This window comes from Cupressus sempervirens, chromosome 7 (assembly GCF_028749045.1).
Source record: "Cupressus sempervirens isolate cs-2001-9-10 chromosome 7, ASM2874904v1, whole genome shotgun sequence".
NCBI classification, from domain to species: domain Eukaryota; kingdom Viridiplantae; phylum Streptophyta; class Pinopsida; order Cupressales; family Cupressaceae; genus Cupressus; species Cupressus sempervirens.
In genome coordinates, this window is record NC_143124.1 from 237,248,716 (window position 1) to 237,266,347 (window position 17,632).

At 31.8% G+C, this 17,632-nt stretch overlaps 1 pseudogene; it reads left to right on the forward strand.

The window, feature by feature from the left end:
* Window positions 1-520: 520 nt before the first annotated feature.
* Window positions 521-17,632, forward strand: part of LOC149546379 (protein ACCELERATED CELL DEATH 6-like) — a 51,045-nt pseudogene continuing 33,933 nt past the window's right edge.

The following is a 17,632-nucleotide window of genomic DNA, read 5'->3' on the forward strand; positions in this document are numbered from 1 at the left end:
TTTCTTGTTGCGTTTAGAGACCACAGAGGCTGTGAATTTATAATCTTCTCATCATACCTCAAGAAAGTTCTAAACAGCCACGATAAGCATAAGAAAAGGAACATTCTCGAGTTTTAGACTGTACAAGTAGAGACTTCTAGATTTTATAATTAATGCTCAGCTACCGAGCTATCATATTTTCTAACAAAATATCGTACTTTGTTTCCTATCTACTCTCATCAGCAGTGTCGAAATACTTTTAAAATAGAATAACATCTCAATCAGCATGCTTTGCAGCTGTGATATGCAATTACTTCTTTTTCATTGACGAAGGAACTAAGCAAAGCGAACTTCTTTAGAGTGATCTTTGTTTCTCCATTAACGTATGGTATAAACGCATTCATTTGTGCCTTCTCTTTTCAAGGAAATACCCACTTTCACCTCATTTTTATCTGTAGAATTAAAATAATCCCCCCGCTCAGAGAAACTTTTCCCCACTTACCATGTATTCTGATCGACGTCTTTGAGATCGTATAATCATATGGGCCAACTTTTGTTGAAGGCAGCAACAACAAAAAAAATCCATGGCAATTCAACGGCCCCCAGCCGAGGGATCGATCTCAGCATGTACAATGCTGCAATATGTCGTGCAATAGAAATAAAAGAATCCCAACTTAGAGCAGCTCTAAACAGTATTACACCCGGAAGTAGATATACACTTCTCCATTTGGCTGCAAGTGTTGGAAATCTACAATTCGTTCAAGACCTGCTGAAACTCAATCCTCTACTTTTGAAGGCTACCAATGCCCAAGGAAATACTCCTTTGCACTTGGCTGCTCAGGGTTGTTTGTCCGAAGCTGTGGAGATTCTACTCCAACAACCAGATAATGGTGTCGATGTCAGCAACAACTACAATGAAAAAGCTCTACTCAAAGCCTACGAAAGTGGCAATTTAGACACTGTGAAGGCACTATTTGAAGCATATCCACAAGGTCTAAGTCAAAGGACAACGAGCGGACGAACCTGTTTATATGTTGCAGTAATCAAAGGAAATGAAGGTCAGTCTCTAGAGTTTATGTTTTTCTTTGTATATTGATATCTTATTATTGTATGAGTATTTGAAGCGGATCTTTATGTGTGGGTTTGTCTCATTTTAGTTTCTCAACCAAGTGTTTATTTCATATAGAGAAAAATATCAGTTACAAAGATCTTGGTTGCCTATTTTACAGATCTGGTGAAGGATATATTAGGTTTACCAGATGTTGCAAGAGAGTTAATCTAGGTAAATTACACAAATGGCGATACAGCATTGCATGTAGCTACAGGGAGAAGTTACGTACATATAATGAGTTTGTTAATTGAGTTTCAACCGAAACTGTGTTATTGTGTTAATGACAACCAAGAAACACCGATTTGTATGACAGTGAAATTGGGGCACCTGGAGGCAGTAAAGATGTTGATAAATTGTCGTCCAGACGCTGTTGAAATAAGAAATAGTTGTGGAACGAATGTGTTGCACTTAGCTGCCCAAGTTAGCCAAGTGCGAATTGTTGATTACTTGAACAAAGTAGTGTGCTTATCAGACATTGTGAACCAGGGAGTTGAGAAGACTCCATACATGAACAATCAGTCAGGGCCCCTTGGAAGTGGAGGAAACAAAGCTGCTCATATTGCAGTAAGCTTTAATGGGAGAGCTGAAATGCCTGAAATTGCCACCAATTATCCTTGTGTAAAAACAGAGGCCTTGGAAAATGACGACACGCCTTTGCATATTGCAGCAAGGAAGAAAAACTTTTGTGTAAGCTTCTTTTAACTTGACAATGAAGTAAATGAATTAGGTTTTACCAAATAAAATGTTACTAGCTTTTACCACTTTTATTACTACCTAACCTGAAATCTCAGAGTGTACGTTTCATATCAGATCTCTCTTTCAGCAATGCAGCAATTCTTTCCTATAATCTGATTAGAGATGTTTTCATTGGGTTTGCTTATTGTTTTATAAGATAAAATGAAGAACCGCCTATTTCTTAAAGTTTTTATCCAAAGTTTTTTCCTAAATTAGTAGATTGCAAACAGGTGAGCTTTGGATACACTTCAGTTTTGAGCAACATAATGGTATTGTTTTGATTATTTGGTGAATACATTTTAGTTTTTGTTCTCTTTCGGTTAGTGTTGTTTAATGTTTTTATAGAAGTTAGCTATTCTTGATTGTTAACTATTTTAATTCCACTGCACTAAATTTCAAATGACGTGATACTTTAGATCAGAATGTTTTTTCTGATTATGATAAATTGGATTCTTTTCTAACTTTATGACATTCATGTCTCACAAAGAATTAAAGTAGGCTGATTTGGATTCTTTTTATTCTGTAACTTTTTTGAAGTGAAAAAGTTTATGTAGTAGTTGAACGGCAATATACTCTATTTTTATGGTACTCTGTTTCTATGGATGGGAGGGCAAATTTATTCTGTAACTTTTTTGAAGTGAAAAAGTTTATATACTAGTTGAAGTAACAGCGAAATATTCTGTTTTTATGGTACTCTGTTTCTATGGACAAGAGGACAAACATATATTGATTTTTAAAATTTAAGGTAGATGAGGGGCAATCATACTATTTTGTTTGAACTCTACGTAATAAAACCAAAATTGAAAGAGAAACAATCTGCAGATGTAGACTTACTGTTCAACAAACTATCTCACCAGTTTTGGTCAGATGTTAGTAAGATTGAACCTTGTAGAAAAGTAGTAGACCTTGTAGAAAAGTAGTAATGAACATAGTTGGAAAACTTGCCAAATCCAAAAACTCGCCGAGCCCTCCAAAAGTTTAATCGGGAAAAACTCGGCCATTTTAAAAAAAAACTCGGGAAAACTCGGGAACCTAAAAAAACCGCTAAAATTTAATTCAAAATACATTTTTTTGCAAATTTCAATGAGAAGATGCATCTAATGAGTTCAAAATCACATTCTCATGCTGAATGCTGATGGTGGGAAGCATAATAGTAAATAATTTGTGTCAAACTAGAAGTAAAAACATCATTACAATCACATTTTCCTCTTCCTAGCTCTACTAGCATATTGTAACTCTCTATCTTACATAATATATATAGGCTTTTTGCCTTTTTATTTAACCAAAAAAAAAAAAAAAAATTTGAAAAAAAAAAAAAAAATTTCTGAAAAACTCGCCGATTTTTTGCAAAAACTCGACGATTAGTCGGCGATTTTTCACAAAAACTAGGCGATTTTTTCTGGCGATTAAATCTGAGAAAAACTCGCTAGTCCCAAAAACTCGGCGATTAGTAAAAACTCGCCAATTATTCGGCGATTATGCCAACTATGGTAATGAATACCCAAATTCAAAGTATCTTTTACATACCGTAAAATTTATTTTGACTATCTTCATGACCTTCATGTGTATTTCTGATGGATCTATCATTTGTGTTAGAACAAATGAAATTGAATATGCAATATCAGCCTTTGTGTGATTTAAAAACATCAAACTCCAACCATACTTTTGAAAGTTATTTCATCAATTATTACCACACACCAACACAGCTCCATGAAAACTAGAGTGGAGAGTATAATTAACCATATCGAATTTCTTCCATATCCTTTACATAATTTTTTTTGATAAATACAAATTTTTCTATTACTTTAATAAATCTGCATTCCAAAAAAATATTTTAAGACTAAGATCTTTCATATAAACTCATTCATAATAACAATTTCGAGCTTATCCTTCATCTTAAATTTATTGCTTATCTACAACAAATCAACATAAATAGTAGTTCACTCTTCTCTTAAAATTATTTTTAATAAATATCTATCTTACTATATCACTTTCCATAAAAAGATTTTTCAACTTGCATGATGTTCTTTTCCTTTACTCAAAAAATCTACACTCCCTGGTTTTTACTCATTCAAGAAGGAGCTTCTCATAACCATTAACTTTGGAATGTCAAAGTTAGTTTTCCAACACAAAAAAAAACTGGTTGATTTAGATTGAATTTTATACTTCAAATAATAATTTTGAAGCACTGAATGATCAATATTAAATTATGTTAATTTATCCTAAATGCTCTAATATCATGGAAATAAGAGCTGAAATATTATTTCCTAAACATGCCTACTTTCTAAACATCTTCCTAAACATGCCTACTTTCTAAACTTCACTGTGCATTATGTAGATGGTGGAGTCACTGCTGCATATAAAAGGCATAAACAAAGATGCTATCAACGAGGAAGGCTTGACGGCTTTGGACATTGCAAGAGAGAACACAGAGCACTATGAATCTCACAAATTAATTACAATGCTGGCTAATTATCCTTGCAGGAAAAGGCATTTCCTGTATACGTCCCCAAAGTTGAACTCGCAAAAGTATGAGAATGCCATTAACTTGGTGAACAAAGCATATGAAGATAGGCGCCACGCAGAATTAGTAGTGGCAGTGTTGTTAGCCACAATGTCATGTACGGAAGCCTTCACTATACCAGGTGGTTTCCAGACGGAGGTAAACAAAGGAGAAACACAAGAAATGTTGGGTTCTCCGCTTCTAATTGGATTTGATTCCTTTCGAGCATTTCTCATTTTTTATTGTTTTGCCTTCTTTCTGTCCCTATTTGTGGTGCTCATGTGGCATCTGAGTACACCTCTTACCACTGGAGACAAAATGTTGTTTCTTGGCATAACCAACGTAATTATCTGCTTCAGCTTTGTTTTGACTGAGTTGGCTTTCATCTCTGCTGTGTACTCCATGCTTGTGCACAAACTCAACATGCTCGCTTGGCTCCTCATTGGCTTCTCCATTATCATCTGTGGTTGCGGCATTTTTCTTTTCATTAGTTAGAGTGTGAAGTTTACAGTGAAGATGGCGAGATTCGACCACCTGTACGGCATGATTCCTCTTGTTCATGACGGTGTGGTTGCCTTTCTGTGGATGAGACTAGAAGGTCTTGGATGCTTTGAGTGCTTGCGCCGGTGTAAGAACAAGTGTGACACTACCCTTTACTCTAATTGCTATCCTGAATGTGGCTCTGCTGAAAATGTTTAGGCACAAACTCGAAATCAGATTATTCTATGAGTTGGTACTGGTATTAGGATTTCATAAGACTGCTTTTACAAGTTCCTCGAGGTTTCTTTTCTCTAATGGTGTTCAGGCGAATAAACATTCAGGCTACCAGCCGATATCTGCTCTAAGTTTTTATTCTTATGTAGATTTTTGGTTGTATTAAAGTAAATCCTGTAGGCTTAGTGCTTGATTATTACTGTGAAAATATATATATATATTTTTTGTCTACAGAGCTTTTTAATTGAATCTAAATGCTATTTTTGTTTCAAATTGTTGGCAGGATAGAATTTGGCAAATTTTGGCTTTTTTAAAGGTTAAAATATTATTTGTTAGGTTTGCCATTATTATTCCATTTTATATATTTATAGATTTAGTTGGAAATATTTTTGTTTAGTATTTGGTTAGGAGAGTTTAAACATCATTTACTATATTAAGACTTCATTTCTAGTCAAAAACATTGAATAATCAAAGTTGAATTATTATTTTTAACTTGATTTATGATGTTATGGTAGCAACAATATTATAAATTGAAGATTTGTTTTCAATTCAATGCAATTTTATTTCTAGTTTTTATTTTGTTTTTGTTTTAAATAATTATACAACAATTTTTTCAACTTTTTTTTTACTCATGACACTTGTTATTGCATGAAATTTTAATATAACTCCACCTTTTTCCAATTTAATATAAATTTAAAATAACAAATTTGAAAAAAGAAAAAAGTGATAGTGGGTGGTCTCCCGCTTCCACCCCTCCTTGGTTATTTATGGTAAGTCATGTACCTACTTTCTTTCAATATTGTTAAATATTAATATTGCTTCTTTTAAATCTCTGTATTTATGTACACATTTACACAAATTTTTACAAAACATTAAAGTATGTGAATTGGTATAATGTAATTATATAAAAGTAATTTGACTCACATTTTTTCTGTTTAAAATTAATTATTACTTTTACATAAAAGAAGAAGAAAATATTTCATTATTAGATACATTTTCAACTATTTTTTATTATTTGCAATACATTTATTATTTTATGCACAGTGATTATAATCTATAATATTAGCATTTGCATCGTGAGGGACTAGCCAATAGACCACTTTGGATGTGCCAATTTTCATAGTTGTCAACTTATTAAAAGTTTGGATCTTTTTGAAAATTTTAACTAGTTAACATTAAATTTTAAATATAAAATATTTATCAAGTGTGATCTATATGTAGACATTGATTCATTAGTCAAAGTCTATGTTAGATTAGTTTTATCATTGAGTAGAATTGATGTTAACATTTAATGTTGTAGAACTTAGAAGGAAACATTATTATATTATAATAAGAATGAGAATTTTTTTCACAATTATAATGTTTAGCAAAAAAAATTTAAAAGTAAGTATCGAGATTTGTGAGATTTACTATGTTTACATATCCAATTGATAAGCATTAATCTAATTTATCAATTCATTTTCATAGTAATTGAAATGTAATTTTACATTTATAATATTTGGACATGACACTCTATGTTATCATCTAATATAAATCCAAATATATTTGTTGTTAGCTACTAGATCATACAATAACATAGCATCAAATCTTGAAGTAAATAGTCTATATAAGAAGTTTGTCAACAACTATTTTACAATGGGTTGTTATATCCAATATCTGTAGATTGTATCAATGAAGACTGCATTTTTTATATTCACACAATATATTTTCCCTTTTATATTTGTGCAACCCCAAAGTTTGGACAGAGAAATGTGAAGTGTGAAAAGCATGGGGGTAGAAAGAAATATTTGCATTGATGGAAAATCAAGAAAGTTCAAGAATTGTGAATGGAAAGTTAAATAATTGTACAAATTAGGAGAAGAGTGTAGTGGTAACTACAATGCATAATATTTGACAAGGCCAATGTGTAAGATTGGTAATGACATTGTCAAACTATAGATTCATACATCATGAGATAGGTTTCATATTTTGTACCATAAAAGGAGTTGAATTCAGCATTCATTCTAGTGTGTGCATGTGAATTAAGCATTCCCTTTAAAGAAAGCATGATCTAAAGTCCATTGTATAGTAAACTACATAGTTTAATCATTATTTTTTCAACCAATTTTTGTAATTTGTAACAAATTCATTATTCTGTGCACAATTATTATAATCTATCGTATTAAATTTTTACACCATACTCACAATGATACTCGTGCATAAGAATAGGAGTTCAAACCTAATTTTGACTTGTACACCATCTCAAAGAAAATGGTTGCAAGGACTTTCCCATCCAAAATTATAGAATGAAGATGAAGGCACTACATTTCTTTGACCTCTACACATACTCTCACTCAACTAAGTTTCACTTAAAAACATGAAACCTACCGCTTCAAAGGAAATGGTACAAAAGAGAATTTAATTCCTTGTGACATACAAAGACATGCCTAAGAAGACACTGCACAAATAGGACAAGTTTGGATTACAAATTGAACAAGAGTTCTTCACCCTATAAAAAATAGATAGTCGTCGATTAACCTTCCAACTAATCTAGCACGTGACAACAATACAACCATATAATCTTAAACTTAAAAGGGCTATTCGTCACTCAAATTTTAGCAGCTAAAATTCATAGACGAATGGTGAGATCCTCTCCAATCCAAATTTTATGATTTGGTAGTCCATCTGGTCTTCATCCAAAAGCAAGTGTTTAGGTGCAAACTTGGAATCATGTTATTGTATGAGTTGGAAGTGGTATTAAATTTTGAAATTATATTTCTGAGGATCTATGCTCACTATTTCAACATTCGGATTTCTAGCCACATCTATTATACTATTTTTTATGATTAGTTCCTGCCATGCTATGGTAAGAGCTATTGCCAAAGGTCCTACCTTAAACAGTGAATAAACTGAAAGCTAACATCCAATTAAATTTCTCTATTTTTCAAATGTTTGTTAATTGTTATATTAATGTCTGTTTGGAGAAAGTTGAAAGTTTATTAAGTTCAAAATATATTAAAATTGGTGAGCTCAGATTATCAGTGCTTCCCACAGATTTCAAGATGATAGAAGATACAGTTATTGAGGTAATAGTAAGATATATATATATATATATATATATGATTTCACATGAGCCTCCAACTAAACAGCCAGCTTCAATACAGAGAACAGGGTCTCTAAAATCAAGGTCTTTGAAATCAATGAGGTTTTGGCGATTGTTAGAGTTTCATATTAAGACTTTTTATATTTTGCATGCTACTGTAGCGTCCACCTCATGGACACTGACGAGAAACTACATCGCTTTTGGGTTTTGATTACCTGTTTAAACCGCTATTATCATAGCAGTCGTTTGCTAAATGACTGTGATAAAGGCAGAAGTAAAAGTCGAGTATTGTGTACTTGTCTAGTTAGTAGTGGAGACACATCCCAAATCAGTCTTCTCGTATCTTTCATTCCATCCTAGGTCTTCTGTATAGGCTTGCTCAAACAGAAACATTAATGATTTTTTCGTGATACACCGATCTGGTTGATGATTTCGACATCTACAGAATGAAAATTTGGGTATTTCTGTAGGGTTATTTAGTTCTATCATAGGAAGCTCAGGTGTAGGTCGGATATTATTCTCCAGGTATCAAATTCTTCTAATCTAATTGCATATAGGAAGAGCCTCTTTCAACGCACATCTACTATTTTATTTCCTCATGAATGTATTTCTCCATTCTCCTTATTTGTTTTAAGAATTCTTATTGACAAAATGAATAGAACAAGAGAAGTCAAATCTTCTCCATAGCCTTTGAAATAACCCAACAGATTTCCAAATGAATAGAATTGTAGCTCGCTAAAGATGAAACAAACAGACTCTAGACACTTCAAGAAGAAATGTCGATGCTGATACAAGTTTCTATGAGGTGCTTAGTTTAAACTAGACTTACCTCCTTGTGAATGATTTTGTACTATTATTAATTAGTACTAATTTGATTTCTTATGTTTATTTTTTGTTATAGTGTGTGTATGTTATATTATCATTGAGTTTATGGCAGTGTACCGTAGAGCACTCTGTGTGTTTTTTACGTTATTATTTGGAGTACGTTAATTTTGTTATGTTCTTTTATTGACTGCTCTTCTTGGTTGTTATCTTCGAAACTGATTAATGCGAAAAACTGGTGATGTTCTTTCATCAGTAGGGTTTTCAAAATACAAATTTTTTGTTCTCTTATGCGAGATTACCTTTCTAGGGATTTTCAATTTTTTGAGTTTGCATCTCATTAACTCTATTCTGCAAAGTTTGAGACATTGTAGGGAGACAAAGCGTTCAATTCTGACTGCCTCTTGGATACGAAAAGTTTGCCCGTGGCTATACAGCCACGAAAATGCACTTCCTTTATATTGTTTTTTCTAACTTTTTAAAACATTGACTAAGTTCTCTCTTTCGTATGGAAGTGCATTTTCGAAGCTGTATAGACGTTGCTGAAAAGTTTTTGATTGGTAATAAGTCTAAGAAAAAGAGTACATAAATAAAAGGGCCAGGTCCAAAAAGGAACGCCTTCACGAAACATAAGTAGTGGTAGAAGGAAGCAAGGGATGTCATTCATTCTAATTTCCCCAAACTATTTATTGAATTGACTCTAGGTCTGGGAAAGTCCAGGCCATAGATAATGTTTTATATTTAGATATTTAATTTTTATTTTGACTAGATGTTTGATTAATCTTTGAAGATTGATGCTTTTCTTTTTGCATTTGTTTAATCCCAAATTCAATATCTTAGCAAATTTATGTTTTTATGTCTTCATAATTAATTTATGTTTTTATTTTTAGTTTACTGTCTTTGACATCTTTACAATCTATATTATGATGCTTTACTCTTCTTGTTAAACTAGAAAATGTTGTAATATCGGAAATATTTCCAAGAAATTGGAAAGCAATTATCTTTTTAAGAGTAGATCAATCCTATTGACTTACATCTTATCTTTGGAGTTCCTTTTAGTGCTCATTATTAGCTTCTTGAAATTTGTATTCTTTTAAACCTCACTTTTAAACCTTCTTGATCTACCTTGATCATTGTGGAGATTAGCATGATAGACATTTTATTTGTCTCTTTTCAAAGATTATAATTTAAAAATACCATATATCATCTAAACTATTTGTTTTTTGTTTGATTCATGTAAATTTTAGATTTTATCTTCATGATCTATCCTTATAACCTTATAATTAAAAATAAATGCCAAATGATTAGACAAAATAAAGACCATCATTGATGATATGAAAGAATTATAGATTGAATTTTAATTCTATTTTATTTGATTTAAACGATGTACAAAGTGACCATAGATACCCGCATAACTAGAGAAAGTACTATGGTTTGCATAACAATCAAAGTGCAAGAGTTGTTATATATTTGAAATATAACAAGACTAGAAAGCAATAACATGGAAAATTTCTAAACATTAGACTTGTTTAAACTTTTGATTGGAAGATTTGACATAATGCATTCATAATTGGTGACAAATCCATTCATCAATCAATCCCAATGAAGTTGCAATCTCAAAAATGAATCCCAATGAAGTTGCAATCTCAAAAGTCAATTCCAATGAAATTTCCATCTCAAAATATCTAGTCTCACTAGAAATTATTCTTCCATTATCCATTTTCTTCTATGTTTTGCTATCTTCAATTCCCGAAGTGATTATTGTGGGGATTAGAAGGCTACGAGATTATTGTGGGGATTAGAAGGCTACAAATATCCTTTATTGAACAACCCACACTTACTTGCGCATAAATCTTTTCTAACTAGATATCCAAGCTTTGATGAACTGAATCTACAAATCATGGAATTCATTTCCAACATGATCAATCAAATCTTAACTTATTTGGACAAATGAAAACTCAATTTTTTCTAGTCTAATCTACACTAAATCAACCTTCCTAAAAGTAGGAATTCTGTTGCTCTACAACTCTTGCTTTTATGTAGATTTTTTTGTATTCAAGAAAATCTTATAAGTTGAATGATTGATTACTAATGTGAAAATATTTTCTATCAATGACAAAAGGAAACTTTCTTAATTGATCATTCTAGAGAGCACTACAATATATTTTCAAAATTGTAGGGTATATAATTTTGGAAGTCTTTGTTCTTTTCAAATGGTTAAAATTCTTCGTCAAACTAAATTTTTTTTCCCTATTTTGGAAGACTAAAATTTATTTTTCATTTTAGTTAATTAATTATTTTTTAGGTTGATCATAATTTAAATGTTATAAATTTAAGATTTCATTCATTTATCGATAATAATTTCTCTTAAATCTTTGTTAAAATTATGACTAATGATTTTCATTCTTATTCTTGTTTTCTTTTTATTTTAAATTATTTCATAAAATAATCTTACATTTTATTTGCAACAATTATTATATAAATCTTTATATAATTTATTTAATTTCTAATTTAATATTTAAAAAAAATTAAACTTTTTGTATATACATTCTACATAACATTTATCATTCTCCAAAAAAAAAAATTACTCTTGACTTCTAACTCTATTATTGACAAATGCAACTATTAGTTTTATTCTTAGTGTATACATGATATAGACAATAAAATTATAACATTCAATTTAATATAAAGAAAATAATGGGGTTGAAATCAGTTGGATAAATTTTATGAGATTAAATTGAATAAATAATTTGTCATTATATTAATAATAATAAATAAACATGTTAATTCATAAGAAATTTTTCTCCTTTCCCCATCCTTCATATAGATGTAAGAGAGGTTACCACATTTATAATCACATAAAAATGTATCTAGTGCCATTAGAGTTGTGGAGATCCCAAAGTTAGCATAGTATCAGAATATAGTTCCTTCAAATTAATATTACAAACTAGAAGGTAGATCTGACAAAAAAATTTGGGATGAATATTTAAAGATAAGATATTTAATGGGGAAGAACACAAAATGACACTAAATAAATAACGAGACTAAACTATGATTGACCAAAAGGAATAGAAAAGGAATTAAGGGTTGTCAATATATAGTTATTGGACTTCATTAGAGAATATGCCCATATTGCCAAAATAAGGAAGAAAATGATAATGGGGAAAAAATAAAAGAATAAAATACTTCATAGATGGATACCTTATCTTTTCACAATGATCACGTGTGGGTAAACATATAGAGACAGTGACAATATAGAGGTTATGACAGATGAATCAATATTTTAATATGAATATGAAAGGAGGATGAGTAGAGATTGTGCAATGCCCTTCTAGGGAACCGAAAAGAAATTAACCTAGAGTTTCACTAAGTTTTTCAATTTTTTTCTTTTGAAAGATAATGCACAGAGCATGTAAACAATCCCCCCTTTTTTTTTGAAACCCTTCTTATCCAAAAATTGCTCCTCCAAAACCTCAGTTACTACAAAATGAGCTCTTAGATCTCCGATAAAGAGTTCTCCGCTAAATTTAGGGCTTCAATTGCACAATCATGCAGGAAGACTCATTGATCTTTATATTTTAATATTTTATTATATTTTAGATATTCATGCACACTTTTTGCAATTTAAATATCTTTATTAAATTAATTTTTTTCACTCTTTAATTAATTTTCCAGACATTTTTGATAAAACAATTTATTAATTTAAGTAATAATACTATTTAGCATTTATTTGAAAATGATCTCCTAAATATATTATTATTAAATTAAATAAATATTATTACACTCCAAAATTAGAATTATAACTTTATCATTCTCAATTAATCAAATATGATTAAATATTTATTTTACCTTTTTAAAATTCCTATTAAATTAAATCGTAAAATATTCTTTTAATTTGATTTAATTATAGTAGAAAAATATACTAAAGACCCACAAGACTAAAAATGAAACCCATAATAAAATTACAGACAACTAGATCACACTCAAGGGTTATAATCACAAATTTATGTCACTTGACGAATTCAGAAGGGTAAACAACTCAGGTGCTTATCCTGCTTTCTAGGACAATTGTCTTAAGGATAGGATTCAGACTCAAGAGTTATCTCCCCTCTCTTACCATTGAGATATTGTGATAGGATATGCACATCCTACAAATTTGGGGAAGTCGATACCTAATAACTACAATCTACATAAATTCAACCCATGTACGTACACATTTATTCTAAATTAAACAAGCAATGGTGGGAAGTGGTGCATCATGTCGATCTTGACTAGGAGGTGACTACGAATCCCTCCCTCAACCATATCAGAAACATCATACATAAAATAAAACATACAGGTACACCATACACATGCAAGTATGTGGTAAGTATCCATAGAAAACACATATAAACAATCCATCTAACTAGCATCATGAAATAATTGGAAATCACTGTATACTTGTATCATCTTCGAAGAATATTCATGCATACTTGAAATAACTAGGACTAAAGTAACTCATCATATAGTTAACTTCATATGAAATAATATCCAACAATCTAGAAAACAATGTCACTAATCATCAAGCATAAACATAAAGCTAGCCTAAAAGAGTTCATAAATAATATGAAAAGTTAAGTAGGGGTAGGCATTATAGATTGTAAATCTTCACCCTTAACAGACAAATATTAGTTTTGCAAAGACAAGTATTCAATAATTAGGTAGAAGTGCAAAGGGGGAATAATGGAGGAGTGAATATATATAGGAAAATGTTGAAATATTCAAATATGGAAAGAATACTTATGAGAGGGGGGGGGGGGGGGGGTGAATCAAAAAGTATTGTACTTTAACCAATAAAACCTTTTAACTAAAAGTAAATTGCATGCATGTAAATACATCAAGAAAATATGAAACTAAAACATGCATCAACAACACATAACATTGGAATTTGGTAACCCAGAAACCCTCCAGGAATAAGAAGGTAAAACTGGGGTGGGGATGATACCCACAAAAATTACTACAGCAATATTGTTCAACCACTTCTGATGGTCTACCATGTTAAAGGCCTGCCCTATTAAAGGCTTTACGCTGTGTCAATAGTGACCTGGTTAAAGGATTTCAAACACTTAACATGAAGTGTCACCGTATTCAAGGATTTATTCACCTTTTGATAAGGATCTACAAATAGCTGTTAAGTGAACCTATCTACATAGGATTTCCTTTCTAATACAATGGTAAGAGAGTATTAGGTATTATAAACCTGATAGTTTGCAATCCTTGTTTGCTGAATGCAGGTACTTGTTCTAACTCTTTCTCTGATTTCAATCCTCTGAGATCTGATTTTTGTTTTTCTTCTTTGCTTTGTTTAGATCAACTGATTATTGAATTTCTGCTCTTATTTCATTAGGTTTTTCCTCTTTTTTTTACTCTCCTTTGATCATCTCTCTTTTTAATGAAATTTTCTTCTTCCTTAAAAAGGCTTCGAAGACTTAGGGTTAGATATGGATCTACAATCCATATTGAATCTCAATTTCCTGCTCAATACTTGTCTTTTGCCGATTGGTTGCATGCAAATTGCATAGAAAATGTAAAAGATTCGTTCTTATCTCTATATCTTTCGAGATTTATCTCATGTCGGCTAAAAAAATTTGTTTACATCATAGTTTGTGCAATCACAAACTCTTATGCTGATATCCTAAGTTACTCGACTCCTGAAGCATTACTGATGCTCAGCACATGCTGTTTCCTGGATAGCTCGGCACCTAAACAAAACTGTATCACTCGGCACTTTATGCTACTCGACACTTGTTAGCACTCGACACCTTAAGTTACTCGGCACTTGTTAGCACTCGACACCTTATGTTACTCGGCACTTGTTAACACTCGGCACCTTATGTTACTCGACACTTGTTAACACTCGGCACCTTATGTTACTCGGCACCTTATGTTGCTCGGCACTTGTTATCACTCGGCACCTACTCTTTTCTCGGCATGTATAGTGAAAAATGGTTAAGTGTACTGACACTCAGTTGTCAAAATTATTCTTTAAACCAATAGAAAATACATGAATTTTGAGGAAAATAAATAAATGGAGAGATAAGGAGTATTTACAAAAGATAAGAGGAATAATCTATTTTTCATAGGCTATCAATGCATCAAATTGAATAGTCAACTTCTATAATAAATTTAGCTATTGAAAATTATAAACCTGCACCTATTAGGTATACCTTACATAAGAGGATTACAATCAAACAGGATTGTCATATTATCATTTTAAGATATAATTTTATTAGTAATTAAATAATACAATGTTATTAAATTAATAATGATAATAAATTTATATTAAAAGTAATGCTAAAATATAAAAATAAGAAATTATTATTATTTAATCGATATTATAATTAAAATTATATTTAGTGTGATATTTTAAATAATTAAAAAATAATAAAATCACTTTGAATAAATAAAGAAAGAAAATTAAATACAAGAGATAATATTATAGAAAGTATGTTAATTTTCTAATAATAGAATTTAGTAATAAAAAAAAAAACAAAAATAAGTAAGTAAATAGATAATATAACATAGAATAATATAAATCTAATAAAAGTCGAGAGATATATAATATATAAACATGACTCCTTGAGAGTAAGATGTAAAAGGGAGGAGAGTTTATTTTAGAGAGAGGGAAAAAGAGGAGGAGAAGATAGGAGTTCATAAAGGAAAAGTGGAAGAGGAAAGTAATATGAAGAAAATAAGGAAGTGACTTTTTGAAAGGGTGCCAATGATATTTGAGGGGATGTAAACCTTCGAAAGGGTCATAATTAGATATAGTTATTGTAGAAGTTGAGAAATCCAACTTCACAAATCCTCAAGAACACCTGGATGCAAATATCCTGCAATGAAGAGAAACCAGAAAACAGAAAAAGAAGAGCTTAGAAGTTCTCAAGAATGTGAGATTGAAAAATGTATTCTAAGTTATGAAAAAAAAATACAAAAGTTTAACCTTTTAAGGTGAACAAAACCCTAAAGGAAAGACAACTAGGTTTGCGCATTATAATTAATATAAAATATTAATTATATGCACCTAAGAGAGCTAAAGCAACTAGAGTAATAAATGAGTTACTCTAACACCCCCCCTTAAGCGAAGCTTAGGAGGAAGCTAACCTAGCAAAGCTATGAAAGTAGAAAAATGGGTCCTAGCAACAAGGCTTGATTAGGTACCCAATACAAGGAAATCTTTATGAATCAGAGATAAAGGAGAAAACCCAGTGGGAAAAACCCCTCTCCAAAAAGAGATAAAAGAACAACAGAACGAAAATGGCTCAAGAGACTCTCTCAAAACCATAAACAACCCCCCCATGAGAGAGAGATGAGACATTAAAGCCCCCCAAGAATGAGGAAGCCCTTGGAGAAAAGAATGAACCAAAGGAACTCCAATGTGAAAGAAACAAGGGCACAAAACAAGGAAACCACTGAATGACAGGAAGGCCTAACTGATGCTCAAAGGAGTAGACATGAGGATCCTAAAAAGGAATCCCCAATGCAGGGGTGCAGACACTGTCATGAAAGAGGAGATGAACATCCTCTATAGAATCCATAACAAGTGCTCCTGAAGGCTTGATGAGTGGAGCTAGAGGGTTTGACAGAGCTAAACAAGAAAAGACTTCAACAAGATATGGTGTGGTGATCTCAAGAACAATACAATGGTTCACGTGTCCTGACTGCACCACATGATGTTCTCACAAAAGAGAAGAAGTATGCTCCAATGATGGATATGGTGGACCAAAGTGTGAGAAGGTCTAGAGACTGGTGGTATGATCAACTGTCCCTAAAGAAATAAGGCCTCCTATTGCACTATCCCGAATGTAGATTGAATTTGTAGTGAACTCAACTGTCTTCCTTGATCCACTATGTGTAATCTGATACATCGAGAGAAGGTTGGCAGAGAGAGATGGAACTGAACATCATTGAATGTGCCATCCTAAATGTGAACTGAACCTTTTCCCACAGACTGTTAAAGCAGTGTTATTCTCATAAGAATATGAGGAATCAGAGAAGCCTCAATAGAGGAGAAGACCCCTTGAGAAGATGCCATATGGTGAGAAGCACTTGAATCTAGTATCCAAGGGACCTAGGAAGGGAATGCAATGGAAGTCCTTAATGCATGACCCTGTCCAAAATCCAGTGAAGATGTCGAAGAGGTGGAAGAAGACTAAAAAGAAAACCCCTACGAGGTAGAAGAGGATGGGGATGAAATAGAGCTCTTTTGAAGAAGGGCTTGCAAATTTGCAATCTATTTCTCATAGCCATCAAATCTCTTTTGAAAATAATGTGCCTCATCATGAGCTCCTTTTTGACAATAGGAATAGGAAGGAGTCTCAGTCTTCTTTTTCTCCTTATTCTTAGAAGAAGAGGATGGACCAATAGAGTGCTGAGAAGAGGAATCAGATATCTACTTTGGCTTTTGTTCATGTGTATCCTTGGCAAGTAATGCCTGTGATGGTGAACCTATAAGTGAATCCATCTAAGTGAGCTTGGACTGCTCACAAGTTAACCTATCATAGAATATCTCAAAAGAAGGCATATGATGTTTGTTACCCAAGGCATCCATAGTGGAGTAGAAAGTGGAAGACAAGGTCTAATACTGTCCTCGCAACTTTGAGAGTATTAAAAAAATACACTCATCATCTATTTTGTTTCTACCACA